The following is a 19,533-nucleotide window of genomic DNA, read 5'->3' on the forward strand; positions in this document are numbered from 1 at the left end:
AGGGGGCGGGTGGCGCGAGGCTGGGCTGTGCAATGGTCACCGTGCACGGGGGGCCGGGGGGAGGGGGGGGGGGGGGGTGTCGGGGACTGGGATTGACGGGTGTCCATCAGGGCGCGCGATGCTAACAGTGATGGCCCCAGCTTGGAGCTCCGCTCTGGTACTCGACTTCTGCGACCTGCGGCTCCGAGGTCAAGCTGCTGAACAGCAGCGCAATATCCACTTGCACTTCCACAATGTGATGCACTGATTGGGAAGTGGTCAGCAGTCTGTCACTGGGGTGAATGCAGCTACTGTACAGTGAGAGGGAAGCCAGGCCAGGTTTGTTAGCCAGGAATACCGATCAAACGAGGCCAGTCAATATGGCTGACACATTTCCACACTGGAACAAGCCGATACAGTCATCATTTTGTGTCTCCACTCGCTGGAAACCAGGAAGTAAGTGCTTTTGGTAAGAATGGAGAAGGAGATGACTTGGATGTTTGGATAGTGTTATGCAATGGAACCAGTAAGAAACATTGTGACATTGCGTGTATTTGACAAGTTACATCATCTCGTCTAAAGTCATAGTTTGTAAAGTAAAAACAAGATTGTACTTTTTTCTATACTTGTTTAAATTTCAAAAGAAATGGATAATAAGAATAACATATATATTTAAAACAAAGTTTGTGTGTGAATTTAAGGATGCGCATCTTCAACTCAAATTGTTTAATTTTCAGTAGTAAAAAGTCATAAACTTGAAAAATCAGGTATTGGAAATAAAGGGTGGTATTGATCCCGGGAAGTCTTGAATCCCGCCCGCCGCTCCGATGCCGGCTGCCGTATTCTCCGGCGCTGGTTTTTGGCCGGGGGCGGGGATCATGCCGCGCCAGTTGGGGGCCGTCGGCAGGGGCCCCCCCCAGCAATTCTCCGGGCCCCAATGGTCCAAACAGCCGTCGGTTTTTGGCCAGTCCTGCCGGCGTGAAATCGGCATGGTTCCACACGGCAGGACCTGGCTGGTAGGCCGGCTGGTGTGGTCCTCGGGGGGGGGGGATCCAGCCCCGGGGGTCCCCCACGGTGGCCTGGCCCACGATCAGGGCCCACCAATATGCGGGCGGGCATGTGCCGTGTGGGCACTCCTTCCTTTTGCGCGGCCTCTATAGGGCTCCGCCATGACCGGCAAGGAGAAGATACCCCCCTGCGCTAACTTGTGCCAGCCCTTCGCCGGCGGTTGGCGCGGCACCAACACCTCTGGTGCCGGCCTAGGAAGTGTAGAGGATTCCACAACTTCCGGTTGGTCCGACGCCGGAGTGGTTCGCACCATTTTTTCTACACCAGCGCCGGGCTATCGGGATTGGGGAGAATTCCGCCCGATGTTTCAAGTAAAAAAAAAAGAATGCTGGCTGTAACCGTCCTTTAAATATGAACGATGGAGTCTCTCCACCAAAAACAGCGTGAAGAACTGAAGATGGATTATTTTGCAATAAGAAAGAAAGGGCCAGAGATACACACAGGCCAGGATCGCACAATTGAATCTGCCGGAGAGAGCTTTCAGGAGAGTCCATGGCAGGCCAAAACAGTGCTGGTGTGAGCTGTATCCAGAGCTCCAGGGCCTCTGTTGAACAAACAATAAAGAAGAAACTGAAATCGGGAACAAAGTAGTATAAAGATGATTTCTTGAGGTATGGCTTTAATTGTGCCAATGCAAATCAGGATGCAAAGCCCATGTGCGCCATATGAAGCGAAGTTCTGGCAAATTAAAGTTTAAAACCCTCAAATCTTCAAAGGCATTTTAAGACGAAGCATTGCAAGTTCTTGGACAAACCTCTTGATTTGCAGCAAAAACTTAAATCGTCAGCTAAAGTCCTTAAGAAAATGTAACATTGAATGACAAAGCTAGTGAGATTGTGGGGACCAAGCAGGCTCACCTGTAGCATCAAAAGGTAAATGATAACGGTGTGTCTCGAAGGTCGGCCGGCGTAGGTCATGGGTGGCGAATGTCAGCTCGCATGGGTCCACTGGTTGGTAAACGTGGATCCTGGGAAAAGAAGTTTAACAAACACTGGTGTAGACCGAGCAGTGACATGATGATGCGGCTACAAAAAGGGCCAAGTGTCGGGAGCGCAGGCGTTTCCCCCAGCACATGGGCAGAGTACAAGCATGGAGTAGCTACTCAGCTAGTGAATAAACTACTGTATGTTACAAGTCCTTCATGTCAGTGTTTGGGAACCCAGCATTTTTATATGGTACCAGGTTTTGGCAGTATTGCACAAGAACTTCGCTACACCGACCTGCTCGTGTTCGACAAAAATATTGCGGACAGTTGGGACAAGTTTGAGAAGGAGTGGCATGGTTACCATGGTGCTGCATTATCTGACAATTCAAAAAAAGGTACAAGTTTACACCTTACTCAGCTTAGTGGGTCCTGAGGCTGACTAGAAATTTGAGTCGTTTGTTTTCCAAATGGAGGAGGAGAAAGAGAACCCCGAAATAATTCTGAAACTGTTGAAGAACATTTGACTTCCAGTAAAAAATTTAATGCTTAACAGGCACGCGTTTAATTCAACAAACCAAAGAGCAGATTAATTAATGCAATCTTATACGGCAAACTAGAAAACCTTTGTGAAGAAATGTGCATTTGGCACCCTTACTGATAAGTTAGTCAGGGACCGAGCAGTCTGCGAGCTTCACAGCTGTCTTGTCCGTAAGCAGCTGTTTCGAGAGAAAGATCTAACACTACAAACAGCCATCAGAGTCTGCATGTGAAACGAACAATGAGAAAATAGCAGCAGAGATTTTAGGTGGGAAAAAGAGGGCGGGATTCTCTCAGCCCAGGCCGGGCCGGAGAATCACCGGGACGGGCGCGAATCGTGCAATGGAGAGCGGACAATCGGCGTCATTGGCGGCGGCCGGTTCTACGCGGCCTCCCCCAGCGATTCCCCGCCCGGGATGGGCCGAGTGGCCACGCAGAAAATCCGAGTCCCTCCGGCGCCGTCCACGTGTGGTCTTACCCGGCGGGTCCTCGCCGTGCATGGATCTGGGGGCGGCCTGGTAGGGGGGAGGGAGTTCCTACCCTGGGGGGGCCTCCGCTGTGGCCTGGACCGTGATCGGAGCCTACCGATTGGCGGGCTGGCCTCTCGGGCTGGGGGCCTCTTTTGTTCCACACCCGCCCCTGTAGCCCTACGCCATGTTGCGTCGGGGCCGGCGCGGAGACGGGAGCCACCACGCATGCGCACAATCGTACTGGTCCCACTGCGCATGCACGCATTGCCGTCGGTCCCACTGTGCATGCACAGACCCGTGACGCCCATCTGATGCCGGGATCGGCTGCTGGAGAGGCGTATGTTGCTCCAGTGCCGTGCTGGCCCCCTGTAGGGGTCAGAATCGCTGTTCCTGAGGCCATGTTGACGCCGTTGAGAAACGCGAGGCTCAGGATCAGAGAATCCCGCCCAGACGTTTTCTCAGTCAGTGCCCCAACTACAGTGGCCATCATCCTAAGAACAGAGCCGCACGTTTGGCATATGGTAAATGCTGCAATAAATGTGGCAACTGGAATCATTTCGCAAAGTGCTGCAGATTGAAACTACAGCAGCCTTTTCTTGCCCCCAGCCACGTTGCAGCCGGCCAGACCACCAAGGGTAGGAGCATCAGCATGGTGAATGAACTGGTGCTCAGTCAGAGCAACCAAACCGCTGAACTTCCAACAACACCCTATTGCAAGAATGTCAACACTTCCACAGGAAAGAGTGAGATCTTCAACAGCCTCAACATGATTTGCAGCAACGCAAGATAGAAGGTAAAGATTAACACTGGAGCAAAGTGTAATTTATTGCCAAAGCGGCGTGTCCTCACTTGGGAGGCTTGTGAGGTAATGCCCACATGTGTGGAGGGTGACATTGCCCGTGGTTGGGGGCTGTGGGGGACCCTCAAGCCCTCCTGTGGATTGGACCACAGTTTCAAAATGGTGGCCCCATATCTGAGGAGCCGGTGTGGTAGGCGAGTTCAGCTCCCCAGTGATGAAAATAGTTCTCAGGGCGCGTTCTACCCGAATAAGGACAGAGCCTTGCAGCATGCGAGATTAGCCGAGTGTTTCCCGGAACTCGGAATGCCGAGAAACACCCCGCTATCTAATGTCCATCCAGGTAGATCCAGGTAGTTTCAGTGGGGAACTCCCCGACAAGGCCGCACTTAGCCCCGTTTTTTGCGCTGTGGTGGTCTGCTCGCTTGAACTCCCCGGTGCAGCGAGATTGGCATTCCGATCTCTAGAGCCCCCACGCGACCTCCAAATCCCCACCCACAGCGCCAACTCACTATAAGGAGGCCCCTATGCCTCCCTGCACCCACCACACTGGTGTATGGCGCACCCTGGCCCGATCACCTCCGTGCAGAAAATGCCAGCTTGGCACCTTGGCAGTGCCAGCCTGGCATCCTGGAAGTGCCAAGGTACCCAGGTGGCACCAGCAGTGCCAGGGTACTACCCTGCACAAAGAGCATGCCTCTGGGGGCCTCCAATCCCTTGGGAGACCCCCATGACTGTGACAAAAAGGGTCATGTGTCGGGAGCAAGGGAGTTCTCCCCGGAGCGCTGGCAGAGTATCGGCTCAGCTAGTGAGTATTGTTTGTTACAAGTCCTTGTCGGTGTTTGGGAACGCAGCACTTGTACACTTAGCATAGGAGTTTCTATTTTAGCATTATTTAACGTCAGGCCGACGTAGCACGCGTGACCCAGCCAGTACCATTTTGGTTTGGCCTCTCCCACTGGCAAACCCTCCTACTTGATATCTCTTTCCTGCTCCCTGATCCTCTGCTCCCGACCTTCCTGCTCACTGATCCTTCTCCTCGCTGACTCCTGCTCACTGACCCTCCTGCTCCCTGACCCTCCTGCTCGCTGACCCTCCTGCTCGCTGACCCTCCTGTTCGCTGACCCTCCTGCTCGCTGACTCTCCTGCTCGCTGACCTTCCTGCTCGCTGACTCTCCTGCTCGCTGACCCTCCTGCTCCCGACCTTCCTGCTCGCTGACCCTCCTGCTCCCGACCTTCCTGCTCGCTGGCCCTCCTGCTCCAGACCTTCCTGCTCGCTGACCCTCCTGCACCCGACCTTCCTGCTCGCTGGCCCTCCTGCTCCAGACCTTCCTGCTCGCTGACTCTCCTGCTCGCTGACTCTCCTGCTCCCTGACCCTCCTGCTCGCTGACTCTCCTGCTCGCTGACTCTCCTGCTCGCTGACCCTCCTGCTCCAGACCTTCCTGGTCGCTGACCCTCCTGCTCCAGACCTTCCTGCTCGCTGGCCCTCCTGCTCGCTGACCCTCCTGCTCCCTGACCCTCCTGCTCGCTGACCCTCCTGCTCGCTGACTCTCCTGCTCGCTGGCCCTCCTGCTCCAGACCCTCCTGCTCGCTGACCCTCCTGCTCCCGACCCTCCTGCTCCAGACCTTCCTGCTCACTGACCCTCCTGCTCGCTGACCCTCCTGCTCCAGACCTTCCTGCTCGCTGACCCTCCTGCTCGCTGACCCTCCTGCTCGCTGACCCTCCTGCTCGCTGACCCTCCTGCTCGCTGACCCTCCTGCTCGCAGGCCCTCCTGCTCGCTGACCCTCCTGCTCGCTGACCTCCTGCTCGCTGACTCCTGCTCGCTGACCCTCCTGCTCGCTGACCCTCCTGCTCGCTGACCCTCCTGCTCGCTGACCCTCCTGCTCGCAGGCCCTCCTGCTCTCTGACCCTCCTGCTCCCGACCTTCCTGCTCGCTGACCCTCCTGCTCCCTGACCCTCCTGCTCGCTGACCCTCCTGCTCGCTGACCCTCCTGCTCGCTGACCCTCCTGCTCGCTGACCCTCCTGCTCCCTGACCCTCCTGCTCCCTGACCCTCCTGCTCCCTGACCCTCCTGCTCGCTGACCCTCCTGCTCGCTGACCCTCCTGCTCGCTGACCCTCCTGCTCCCTGACCCTCCTGCTCCCTGACCCTCCTGCTCGCTGACCCTCCTGCTCGCTGACCCTCCTGCTCGCTGACCCTCCTGCTCGTTGACCCTCCTGCTCGCTGACCCTCCTGCTCGCTGACCCTCCTGCTCGCTGACCCTCCTGATCACCGACTCTTGTTGTCGATTTATCTCTAATACTAGGTCTTATATGTGGCTCTGTTCCAATTAGGGCAATCAGTGAATTTGCCTTCTTTCTATATTGTCTATGTCCGAATGCTTAGAGTCACCAGGTATCGAATGATACCACCACAAGTTTCAACCGGCTATCGATCAAAGAGCCAAACACCAGTTAGTTAGTGCAAGGTCAAGGGTACTTTATTCACAGACATTCAATTAAGCAACATAAACACTCCTAGTTAACTCCACCTATTACTAAGACAACCTGTGCTTAACTTTGGGCACCCGGCTTAGGTCGGGAAACTGGCCGCTGTTCAATTCTGGATTCCTTGGTTTTGAAGTGGTAACTGCTGCCCAGCCGGGCTCATCTGTCTGGTAGTGGACGTTGAACTCGAACTTGCTTCTGGTGTTGCTGCAGTTGTCGATGGCAGTGACTGGGGTACCAAGGCCAAAAGAGAGCGAGCATATGGCGGACTCTTCCTTTATACTCGGGGGGGGGGGGGGGGGGGGGGGGGGCTTTCGTACTTTTTTGGGGGGTGCTTCGATTTGGGCCTTACTAATTGGGTGATCCCTGATCACTCCGTTCAATTCCTTAGCCAATAAGTGGGCGGGGTTCTGGATGACTGGGCGTGTCTCAAGTGGTCGTTGACCCCGTTGTTTGCGTTTCCTCTGGACAGGGAGTGGCGGCGAAATGTCTGGGACTGTCCCGTTTGCTGGAGTACCAGTCCTTTGTGTTGGGGCAGATGGGCCATCACCTGCTAATCGGCCTGACTAACATGCCAATGGGACGGGGTTTCGATACCGTCTGGAATTTGCTGACAAATATGCATTTCAGGCTCTGAGCCTGCCTGACTCTTGGCTTGTCCATTTTACCCATCAGTCTTTGCGAGTTGCTCTGTACCTAGTTGGAAGTGGCCATCCCAGATGGCTCCACTCCATCCTCTTGATCCACAACATGAATCGTGAAGGATCACAATACTGGGTCTTCTTCATTCTTTGGGGATGCCGGATACAATCCATAAACTTATGTTACAGTACGAAAAATATTCGATAGCAGCATCGCATTTCTTCCTATCGCTGACACTTACATACACAGAAAAATAAACTTTATTCAGAAAACAACAACCGCGGAATTTATTAAACAAAAGGTTCAGAAAGAGTTTGGGGTTAGCTGGAGTCCGAGGAATTGGGCTCCGAATGTATATACTGGGGGTCGGGAGGCTCTCCGTCTCCATTTCCGAATCTAATTGTCTGAATGATACTGTACTATATGGTTATTACTAGTAAGGCTTCCACTGTGTAGGACACTGAATACCACTTGATGAGGTTCTCACACCATGTGGGGGTATCAGTCGTTGGGTGTGTGTGCGGTGTAGTGTCCGGACTGGGGGTGTTGTGTTGGGTGGTCATGTTCGGGGCCTGTGTGGTGAGGGGGGTAGAAGTGGGTAACGCGTGCAACTGGACTATTCCAGCGACAATCATGATGCCGATTATCAGGGTCGTCTTCATCTTGGTTTGGTTTTCGTACCTCTCTAAGGGAACAAGCGTAGTATCGGTTATCATTGTGTTGTTTAACATCTCGTATTTCCGTCTGTGTCTCCTTAACGTCAATTCTCCCATTATAATCCTCACCATATGTGACTCCCTAATTTTTTGTTTAAACAATCATTTACGGAGACAAGACATCCCCAAAAAAATTCTGTGTCACAGCGCGAGCACTCTCGCAGCCTGTGGTCGATGAGCTGAGTGGGCGGACAATTTCTCCGTCCTCTGCAAACTTGTTTCTCCAACCAAGTGTTTCTTACGTGTAAATAGTATGTGGAGGAATAGCGACCGAAGGGTTGCCGGGAAGGGCAAAAGTAGTGGGAAAGAGCATTCTTTAAACCACAGGACTCAATAAAACAGAAAAAGAGTTTTGAAACCAAGTAGTTGAATGGGGTGGTGCATATGATCAGCGGCAGGGCAAGAATGGGTGGGATCCCCGGGTAGAGCGGTGATCAATGCCGTTGCTCCACTACCCGAGCTTGGCTGACCAAATGTATAGGGGGTCCCCAGGCAGGGCGGGGATCAGTGCCGTTACTCCACTGCCTGAGCGACCTTCCAAGAGCGGAACAAATTTGTAACTATCTGGGTTGCTGAAAAACATGTTTCACTAATTGCCATGTGGCGTCAGACGAGTAATTATGGCTGCATCAAGAATTTGGTGTGAGACCAAAAGAAGAAACTGTATCAAGAAATTCAGTGAGATCGACGCGAGTATTCGCACAAATAAACAAACATTCAACATTTAAAAATAACAAATTAAAGAGAAAAAAAAACGGGCAGGCTCCATTGGTTCCTGACTCTCATAATCTGGTCACCTCAAGATTCCATTTCAAAAAGATTTGCAAAGGGGTTACCATAGTGGGAGTCAGACTCGTAGCTGTCTCCATCTCCCAGGTGCCAAACTCTTTCATGGAGTTTGCGTGCTAATGCGGTGTGTGCCGATGTGGGATTCATTTTGTCATTTCTCATCAACCGACATGAATTGTCACGGTGCCAGTGCTTCATGGTCCGTAGGGAGATTGTCAAGGGGGTGTCGCTATCGTCGAGTGACGGGTCAGGTTCCGGATTGGGGCAGATAAATTGTTTCAGAGGGGCTGAGTGTATCGTCATCGGGTGTTTAGGCCTGTAGTGACTGCGGCCTGGTTCGAGGGATCTTTGTTCGGGTCTCTCAGGGGCTGTCGCTGTCGCTAGCAGCCAAATCGAGCGTCAGGGTGAAATTTGATCCTGGGGGCGTGGTCAAGGTCTTGTCTGTGAATGTGCTGCTGCTTCTGGGGGAGGGGGAACTCGGGTTGTCAGTGGGCGGGTCCTCAATGTCTGCCATCGCCAATGAGAGATGGTGCGAGTGGCTGCACTGCGTTCCATAAACCTTAAGCTGATTTACATGGAACCATCCTGATTTTCCGTTTGGAAACATGATTTTGTAAACCATGGGGCTTGCCTTGTCTTAAATTGAATAGGGTCCTGAAAATTTAGGGGAGAGGAACGAACTAGGGTTGTACAAAGTGATCATTACCTGCTGTCTAACTGTGTATTCTGTTGGGTGTACTGTTTTGTCAAAGTAGGCCTTACTCTGCTTTCGTTTAGCTCTATCGCGTATGGGGAGTGGGGATCAGGGGCTTGCAAAGCAGGGGCTGTGCTCAGGGCGGGTTTCAATGCATCCACGGCATCCATGTGCTGTGGAAACCATTTCCATGGTGCCTGTTTCTTTAGTAAATCGGAGAGCGGGGCTGCCTTTGTGGTGAATCCGTTGATATGGTCTGACAATAGCCAACCAGTCCTAAAAATGACCGGAGGGCTGTAACGTTTTGGGGCAAGGGCAAATTTACGATGGAATCAATCCTTTTGAGTTCTATTTCATGCTTCCCATGCGTGATGACTGTACCTAAATACGTGACCTTTTCCCGAAGAATTTGGGCTTTCTTGGGTTAATTTTGCATCCAATTGTTGTAAGGAGTTCGAATAATTCCAAAAGAAGCGAGATGTGCTCTTCCTTGGTTTCAGTCTGTCGGAGCAAGTCGTCCACATACTGGGCATACAAGGCATTCAGGGCGGGAAAATTTAGAAAAGCCGTTTGCCAATTGTCTGTGAAAAATGGAGGGGGAATTGTGGAAGCCTTGTGGAAGGCACGTCCACATGCACTGCTCTTCCTGGAAAGTGAACGCAAATTTATACTGGCATGCTTTGTCCAGTGGTATGGACCAAAAGTCGTTACTGATGTCTAATACCGAAAAAGATTTCGACTGGTGTCCCTGTCTCAACATGGTCTCGGGACTTGTGGCAATGGTGGGGGCTGCTAGGGGAGTTACATTGTTCAATTCTCTGTAGTCGATGGTCAGTCGCCATTATCCATTGGATTTTCTTACGGCCCAAATCTTACGGGGCATTATTTGTCGATGCAACGGGTTGAATCACGCCTTGCGTCAATAAGCTTTGAATTACCTTGGCTGTCTCTCCCTCGGCTTGCTGGGGGAAGCCGTACTGTTTCTGGGGCTTGGGATTGGGACCTATAATGTTTACAACCCCTGGGATTTTACCGCAGTTGTGCTTGTGCTGGGCAAATGCTGTCTGGTGTCTCTTCAAGACCTCTGCTTTGTCTGTGGTAATGGTTTGTGGATCAAACCAGCACTCCCCTACTGAGCTGATTCTATGAGCATAATCTCCTACTATGAGCGTGGTGGGGGCTCGTGCTGCTCTAGCTACTTTCCATATGCATCGGTTAACTGGGTCGAATGAAAGGTTGTGTGCACTCATGAAATCAATATCTAGAATGTGTTCTGCTGCCTGGGGTAAGTCTACTAAAACAACCAAATGTTTTGTCCTAATATTACCGAGCTTTACACCCACAGGCGCTGTGATGTGTCCCTGCAGGAGGTGACCTGTAAAGCTACTAAGGGTAATGCTATCCATAGTGGGCCATATCTCTTTCTGGTACATGATGGTTCGGGACCCTTCTGTGTCCCAAAAGAACTCTACGGGGTGTCCCTGGACTGTGCCTGCGACTACCGGTCTTCCAGACTTATCCCAAAGGGTATCGCAGACCCAAGTTGGAGAGCCCAAACACCGTCAATCTGTGCCATTTATGGCCGAATTATCTGGTCGGGCGCTAACGCTGTGAATGGGTTGGGTATTGTTTCAAGGGGGGGGGGGGCGTTTGGGTGGTGATTCCTTTGCTGCTTCAGGGGGGCATTGCACTCTCGGGCATAATGTCCTTCATGTCCGCAATTGTAGTATTCCTGTCTCTTGGGGTGCTGCGTTGTACCTCCATCTTCATTTACCCATGCGGGGTCTTGGTGTGCCCTTACTGGGTTCATGGTGGCGTCTACTCTCTCATGCTGTCTTTTTCTGTACAGACTGTTCCCAAGCTCTGGACAAATGTTTCAGAACCCACACTTCATTGTACGCTGGGTCTGAGGGGTCATAATTGGCGCAAGCCTTCTGTCCTGCCTCTGTGGCGTGGGACACTCACATACGGGTCCATTTGGCCGTATTGTCTGCTGATAAATGGGTGCGGGCTAACTCACCGAATACCGCAGTGAAATAGATCCAAAGGCATCCAGCAAACGCTGTTGGATGCTCTCCCTTTTTCTGCCCGCACCGGTTGAGTCCATCTACCGGATCTCCTCTGTTATATCCTATGGCGTCTAAGATGGCCATTTTCATTTCTTGGAGGCTACCTCCTCCTACATTTTGTGGGTCGGGAAGGGCTGAAATAACTGAGGGGTGTAGGCACATAACTATGAGCTTAACCTGCTCCGGATCGTCTAAACCATATATAAGGGTTTGTTGTTTTACTAACTCGAAAAAGTGATGTGGGTCCGATGTGGGGTGGAAAGTATCTATCTTCTCTCGGGCATCTTGTAACTGGGTGATCGATAATGGTCACCCTGCGCTGTGTGGTGATGGGGATCATTGGGTTGGGTGCTGCCTGTGCAGTTGGTGGGGTGGGTGCCTTTCTTTTCGGGGCCTGAGGGACTCCATTTTGATTCTCGGTCTCGCTTACGTACCGCTGGGCCGTTTCACTGAGTTCCTGCCAATCAGGGCCGTCTTCCTGGTCTAGCTGTGGGCCAAAGGTGTTTCTAAACCTATTTTGAACTGATAGTAGGGATTGCAACCTTGCAATTTGCTGCCTGCATTTGGCATGGTCCACCAAACTCTGCCTCTGTTCCGTGGTGGAACTGTGGAGTGCTCAGAGGGCTGCTTTTAAATCATCGCGTTGTATCTTTAAGATCTGTACCTGATTCTCGGTCTCTTCTCGTACCAGTACAGTACCCTGTGTGTCCTGGTAGGCTTTATCATATTGGATTTGGAAGCTGCTATGGTGGGCGAGACAGCATTGATGTGCCCTCTTGACATCATCCATTTCCTTGTCCTTCGTTGCTAACTGCTCCCGGAGCTGTACATTTAATTTTTGGCACTCATTTAAATCTCCCTCTCTACTTTTCTTTCTCCTCTAGCTGCTTACGCAGCGTCTTTACGACCTCCTCTGTGCCTTGCAATTGTGCCGGACAGGACACGATTGCCATCAGCTTATGAACCTTAGTCAAACTCTTTTTATGGATCTCGGTCAGGCTGTCCCACCAAGTCTGTCTTCTGCTGCCAGGACCTGTCTCTTCATTCGCGCAAAAGTCAGACCATAGGGACCATCCTTTCCCCTTTAGATACTTCCTGATCTCTTCTTCCCATACGGGACACTGTTCTGATCTATTGGTCGCTGCGACCTCGGGCTGTTGTGGATGCATAAGGCGTTCCATTGTCTTCATGGCCTTCCCTACAAATACTCTTCTGTCTCTTAACGGAAATTCGGAACAAGGGGGAATAAAGCGGTGCTGCAAACACGGGTATGGCTTACGCTATTTTCTGGTTTACGCAACTCCCAAAAGTTTCACGCAACAAAATCTATCGAATTTACCTTATATCCCTTTGTTAGTATGCATGCAAATTACACACTTCCAAATTCTGGATGTTTGATCGATACTGGTTTCGCTTGTGGTTTCTTTACTTTGCCAATTTGGATTCTAATTCAAATGCTTTGGTGGGTTCTCTCGGAGTGACACGGTCACTTCTGGGTCGAATCCCGCCAGAGTCGCCAATAACTGGTGTCGATTTATCTCAACTACTCGGTCTTATATGTGGCTCTGTTCCAATTAGGGAAATCAGTGAATTTGCCTTCTTTCTATATTGTCTATGTCCGAATGCTTAGAGTTGCCAGGTATCGAATGATACCACCACAAGTTTCAACCGGCTATCGATCAAAGAGCCAAACACCAGTTAGTTAGTTCAAGGTCAAGGGTACTTTATTCACAGACATTCAATTATGCAACATAAACACTCCTAGTTAACTCCACCTATTACTAAGACAACCTGTGCTTAACTTTGGGCACCCGGCTTAGGTCGGGAAACTGGCCGCTGTTCAATTCTGGATTCCTTGGGTTTGAAGTGGTAACTGCTGCCCAGCCGGGCTCATCTGTCTGGTAGTGGACATTGAACTCGAACTTGCTTCTGGTGTTGCTGCAGTTGCCGATGGCCGTGACCGGGGTACCAAGGCCAAAAGAGAGCGAACATATGGCGAACTCTTCCTTTATACTCGGGGGGGGGGGGGGGGGCTTTCGTACTCTTTTGGACGGTCCTTCGATTCAGGCTTTACTAATTAGGTGATCCCTGACACTCCGTTCGATTCCTTAGCCAATAAGTGGGCGGGGATCTGGATGACTGGGCGTGTCCCAAGCAGTCATTGACCCCGTTGTTTGCATTTCCTTTGGACAGGGAGTGGCGCTGAAATGCCTGGGACTGTCCCGATTGCTGGAGTACCAGTCGTTTGTGTTGGCGGAGATGGGCCATCACCTGCTAATCAGCCTGATTAAAATGCTAATTGAACGGAGTTGCGATGCCGTCTGGACTTTGCTGAAATGCAGAGCATGTCAGGCTCTGAGCCTGCCTGACTCTTGGCTTGTCCATTTTACCCATCAGTCTTTGTGAGTTGCACTGTACCTAGTTGGAAGTGGCCATCCCAGATGGCTACACTCTCCCATTCCCCAACCTTCTCATTCTCCTCAATTTTGGTACCCAGCCTTTTATATGATACTTTATCAAAGGCATTCTTGAACTCCATATAAACACCATCCATTGCATTCTCTTCATCAATCTTCTCTGCTACTCCATCCAAAAATACAATTAGATTAGTTAAGTGCCACCTGCCTTTTATAAATCCATGCTGAATGTCCTTAATTAACTTAAACCTCTCCAAGTACCGACTGTTTTATTCCCCTGATTATTGTTTTCAAGGCCTACCCAGTGATGTTAAACTGACTGGTTACTAGGAATGTCCTTATACCCTTTCTTTAATAAGGCTTGTCGCATTTGCCACTTTTCAATCCTCTGGCACCTCAACTGTATCTAGGGAAGAATGGAAATTTATGGAACGCCTGCTGCTACCTCATATCCCACTTCTTCTAGCAACCTAGGATGCAAGACACATAGGCCAGGTGCCTTATCCACTCTAACAACAGTCAACCCTCCTGGCACATCGTTCATTTCAATTTTCTGTTTAATTTTAGAATATCCAATTTTTTTTCAATTAAGGAGCAATTTAGCGTGGCCAATCCACCTACCCTGCACATCTTTTTTGGGTTTTGGGTACGAGACCCACACAGACACGGGGAGAATGTGCAAACTCCACACTTGACAGTGACCCAGGGCTGGGATCGAATCCGGGTCCTCGGCGGTGTGAGGCGGCAGTGCTAACCACTGTGCCACCGTGCCGTCCAAACCATTGTTTTATAGAGGTTCATCATTTTGGAAGTTCTACTTTAGGTTGTTCCTTGCTTTTCTCCATTTCTAATCTGAATTTATTGATGTAATGATAACTCTTACCCATGTCTTTCCCCATGGCGACTTGGTCCACTTGGCTCACCTTATTCCCCAGCACCAGATCCAACAATGCCTCTTTCCTAGTTCTACTGAGGACATACTGGTCAAGCAAGTTCTCTTGAACATATGCGAGAAATTCCTCCCCCCAATCTTTTCCTTTACTCTAACACGATCCCAATTGACATTGAGGTCATTAAAGTCCCCCAATATCACCACTCTATGGTTCCTTCACATCTCTGTGAATTCTCTGTAGAATTGTTTTTATCTCTCTCACTGTTTGGAGGCCTATCACCTACCAGCAGTTGCATGATCATCCCCTTTTGTTTCCCAACTCTAACCAAATAGATTCTGTCACTGCCCCTTTCAGGGACACCTTCTCTTTCCAATACAACAGTATCTTTCCTAATGAGTACTGCTATGCCACCTCTCTTTTTTTTCTTTTCCTATCTTTTCTGAACACTTTGTATCCTTGAATATTAAGCACACACTCTTCACCATTTTTCAGCCATGTTTCTGATATTGCCATTAGACCATATTCCCACACAGTTATTTGTGTTTACAAATCTGTCTTTGTATTCCTTGTGGTCCTTTCTGTCCTGCTACTATCTAACTAGGCCCTACTTCCTTCACTAGTATGACAACAATCCCACTCCTTTATGCACCTTACTGCTCTGTTCTAGCTATGATGCCCATCCTCCCACCAATTTAGTTGACCCCTCCCCAGCCAACTAGTGACCCTCCCTGTGAAGACATTGGTGCAAGTCCTCTTGAGGTGAACCTAGCCCTTTTGGACAGATGCCTCCTGCTTTCCTCCTGCACTATGCCTCAAGCTGTGAAGTGATCCTGGGAACATTCCACCCAATGTGTACAATTCATAATTTGCAGCCCTAAATTAATGCGGTAGATGACTCATCTCTGATTTTTCCTGCAGTTGAGCAGACAGAAGAATCTTAATGACGCAGTTATACAGGAGAACTATTTTAGAAAACCACAGTGAGGTGTTGATCTTTCACTTCTGGGACATGCATTGAATTCCAGCGTAGTTTAAGTGGATGGATGCCTCTTCTTTCTGATGTGAAAGCTTGAGAAGACTGAATCCAGCTCCCAGAGGCACAGGCCCAGCAGGAAACTGCTGCTAATTTGCCTCTGATTGAGAATTTTATTCAGCAAGGCCTCGGTATGAAGGTGCAGCAAATGGAAAACAAAGGCCACACTAGTGCCGGATAGAATCCTTTTCTGAGGTTGGGGCTGAGACACCGGGGCCGGGAATCCCCCTACCCGGTGGGGCGGGGGGTCCCGTCGTGTTGGAGTGGCTGGATCATGCTCGGATTACTGAGGTGGCCCCTGCACAGAGGCAGCTGACCCCAAATGTGCCATACCTGAGGAGTCAGACCATGGCCATCTAATGCACCAGACCAAGAAAGGCAACAACCTGCCTCCACCTCCACGTCAACATGAGGCACAGGAAGAGTACTCTGTATACAAGGACTATGTACCCTGCGTTCTCTGAATATTATTATTTTGTAACATGAAAATTTGTGTGATGAAACAACAGGGGCGGGATCGGGGTCCACCCATCTGCGGGCAGGCTTGTTCTTTGGGGGCACTCTTTTCTTCCGCGCCGCCGGTCCCTGTAGGGCTCCACCATGGCATGCGCTGAAACACGCCGGCCGGTCTGCGCATGCGTGGAATCACAGCGGCCGTCCCTTCGCCACCAGCTGTAGTGGCGCCAACACCTCCGGTCTCCAATTAGCTCCCGAAAATGCAGAGAGTGGTTGGCGCCGGTTCTACCGCCGGCGTGGGGATTTAGCCCCAGAAGTGAGAATCTTGGCCAAGGTTGTTGAAATGCAATCTATAAGAATCGTGGGCTGGATTCTCTGCACCCCGACGCCGAAATCGTGTTCGGCGACGGGGCGGAGAATCCAGTTTCACACATGAAATCGGGACCGTCGCCGGTTCCGCGATTCTCAGCCCCCCTGAAAAGCGCCATACCTGGCGAATACGCCGCGCCAAGTATCCACCATCTGAGGCCATTGCCTGAGGCCCGCCCTCCAACCCCGACCGGCCAAATTGGCCGCACCGGTGGTGTGGATCTAATCTGGTCCTGTGTTCGGGAAACTTGTGTGGCGGCTGCAGACTCAGCCCGTGGCCACCACAGTCGGGGGCGGGCCGATCGGAGGGTGGGGGGGACTCATTCGGGACTGGCTTTTTTTTTGTGCGGGCAGTCCTGGTCGGTCGAGTGGACGATCGAGGGGCTATTTCCTCAGCCCAGGTCCGCGGGCTGAGTCTGCCATGCACCACTGGTGGCCGCCGCTGTGCACATGTACAGCCTCTGACCTGGAGGTCTGGGGGGGCCGTATTTTTCTGCCGTAAAAGACCACGGGCTGGATTCTCCGTTTCAGGGATTATGTCCCCACGCCATCAAGGAAACTGTGGCCTTTCACGCCAGAAGAACTGCCGTCAAAAGGCCACATATTCACAGTCCTGCAGGGGGGTAGCAGGGGCCTGTTGTGAAGCTCGCAGTTCCAGCTGCAGATACGGGCCCCTGCACGTCCGGGTCAGAGGCTGCGCATGTGCATGGCGGACAGCCTCCAGTGGCCGCGCTGTGCTCCATGGCGGACTCAGACCGTGGAGCTGGACCGTGCAAATAGTGCCCCATATCGGCCGTGCGCCTGACCCAGACTGCCCGCCCCAAAATATCCTGGTCCCATATGAGGCCCCCCTGCCCTCTGATCGGCCCGCTCCGACCATGGCAGAAGCGGACTGAGTCCACAGCCGCCACACGACTATCCCGACCCGCAGGACGAGATTAGATCTACGCCGTCGGGACCTCAGCCCGTCTGGGGCGGAGAAAGCAGGGCAGGCCTCTGGCAATGGCCACAGGTGGGTGATACGCGACGCGTTTTGGAGGCCAGAGAATCAAGGAACCGGCGCCGGTCCTGATTCCATGTGTGGAAATAGATTCTCCGCCCTGGCGCCAGATGCGATTTTGGCGTCGGGATGTGGAGAATCCAGCCCCACAGTTTTCACGACGGCGTGCGGACATAGTCCCGGAAATGGAAAATCCAGCCGCGTAAATTTAGTTCATTGCAACAGTAGATGTGAACCAAATGTTAAATCAGTGACTGCCTGGTCTGTAAAGGCGAGTGGCTTAAGCATCTGTTTTGATAAAGGCCTTTGTACATAGTGGTCATGGACACACAGAGATGCTGAGAATCTCTGCTGACTAGTCAGGAACTATAGCCACACGTAAAAACATCTACTGACCGGAGGGTTGCAAATCTCCGTGAAGCATATGTCAGTGTGCTGTGACTTCCACCCTGGTATCACCACATCAACTTGTACCTGTGTAGGTGCCTCATGATCATCCTCCTCCTCTGAGGATGTGGATCATTCAGTATCTTCCCCTGGTTTCAGTGCAATGTGCAGCAGACAATGATGCAGGATACTCTGTCTTGAGGGTGTGTATTGCACTCCCCTAGATTTATGGAGGGATCTAAACCTGATCTTCAGATGATGGTGGTTTTTATAGTATATAGCAGTGGCAGTATACATCCTCTGCCTGTGTGTTGGGATTACATAAAGGGGTCAGAAGCCATTACTGCAGTGGATACGCCTCGTTTACCAGGATTCAGCCACAAAGGCCTGAAAAGCTGAGGCAATTAATTCAGAGTATTTACAGACAACTTGAACATTGAGAAAGTGGAACCTCTTCCTATTCACAGAGGTATCTATTGTTCTGGGGAGCCTTGCTGGCCAATTGAGAACAATCAATGATCCACTGCACCTGGGGAAACCCAAGCATGGCCTCAAAACTAACTGACCTCTTGGCCTGACTGACCTGATCAGTTGTGAACTTCATGGGCGGGATTCTCCAAAAATGGAGCTGTGTCCCCACGCCGGCGGGAAAACCAGCGCCAACCACTCCGGCGTCAACAGCCCCTGAAAGTGAGGAATTCTCCTATCTTTCGGGGGCTAAGTTGATGCCGGAGTGGTTGCCGCTGCTCCAGCTGGCGCTGAAGGGCCGGCGCGAGTTTGCGCATGCGCGGAACGGCCAGCGTGATCTCGCACTGTGCGGAACGGCCGGCATATTTCCACACATGCGTGGGGGTTCCCTTCTCCGCGCCGGCCCCAGGTGGAGCTCTACAGGGGCCTGGCGCGGAGGAAAGAAGTCCCCCCACGGAACAAGCCTGCCCAGACATTGGTAGGCCCTGATCGCCGGCCAGACCACCGTGGGGCCATCCCCCGGAGTCGGATCCCCCCGCACCACCCCCCAGGACCACCCCGCCCACTTAACCTGCCAGGTCCCACCGTGCGTGAGGTGAGTAATTCACGCCAGCGGGACTGGCCAAAACTTGCCCGTGACCGGTGTGGCGGGAATCCCGCCAGCCCCCGAAAAATGCCGCCGGAGAATAGGGCAGCCGGCATTGGGGTGGGGAGGGCGGGATCACGCCTCCCCCTGGGTATTCTCCGACCCAGTGGGGTTCGGAGAATCCCGGCCCATGTATTGGCCAGCTGGATGATACATGGCGCTTGTGCCCTCCTTTACACAGTGATGGGTTTATGACTCATACGACGATCTCCAGATGCTTCTTGGAATGATCGCTGGTGAAAATGTTGAGTGTAAACCTCAGCTTTAAGGTGGCTGGCAGTAACTTCCCAGTGGTCCCCATTATTCCCAGTGGCAGTAACTTCCCAGTGGTTCCCATTATTCCCAGTGGCAGTAACTTCCCAGTGGCCTCCATTATTCCCAGTGGCAGTAACTTCCCAGTGGTCCCCATTATTCCCAGTGGCAGTAACTTCCCAGTGGTCTCCATTATTCCCAGTGGCAGTAACTTCCCAGTGGTCTCCATTATTCCCAGTGGCAGTAACTTCCCAGTGGTCTCCATTATTTCCAGTGGCAGTAACTTCCCAGTGGCCTCCATTATTCCCAGTGGCAGTAGCTTCCCAGTGGTCTTATCATTCCAAATAGCTATGCCACCACCTCCCTGGAAAGGTGCCGTCTGCTTCGGCATTGATGTTCGGACATCCCGATCAAGCTGAGCCTCTGCCAGTATACCAAC

The 19,533-nt window shown here is 51.7% G+C and overlaps 1 protein-coding gene across 3 annotated transcripts in view; it reads left to right on the top strand.

The window, feature by feature from the left end:
• Positions 1 to 19,533, top strand: part of si:ch211-276f18.2 (glucose-fructose oxidoreductase domain-containing protein 1) — a 135,956-nt gene that overhangs the window by 37,337 nt on the left and 79,086 nt on the right. The window contains exon 1 of one of the 3 annotated variants that reach the window (XM_038797096.1): positions 387 to 435. The exons of the other annotated variants lie outside the window; for them this stretch is intronic. The gene's annotated coding sequence lies outside the window, so the exon portion shown is untranslated. Of the gene's footprint in view, positions 1 to 386; positions 436 to 19,533 lie in introns of those variants that run through there. 3 annotated transcript variants of the gene reach the window in all.

This window comes from Scyliorhinus canicula, chromosome 5 (assembly GCF_902713615.1).
Source record: "Scyliorhinus canicula chromosome 5, sScyCan1.1, whole genome shotgun sequence".
Taxonomy (NCBI): domain Eukaryota; kingdom Metazoa; phylum Chordata; class Chondrichthyes; order Carcharhiniformes; family Scyliorhinidae; genus Scyliorhinus; species Scyliorhinus canicula.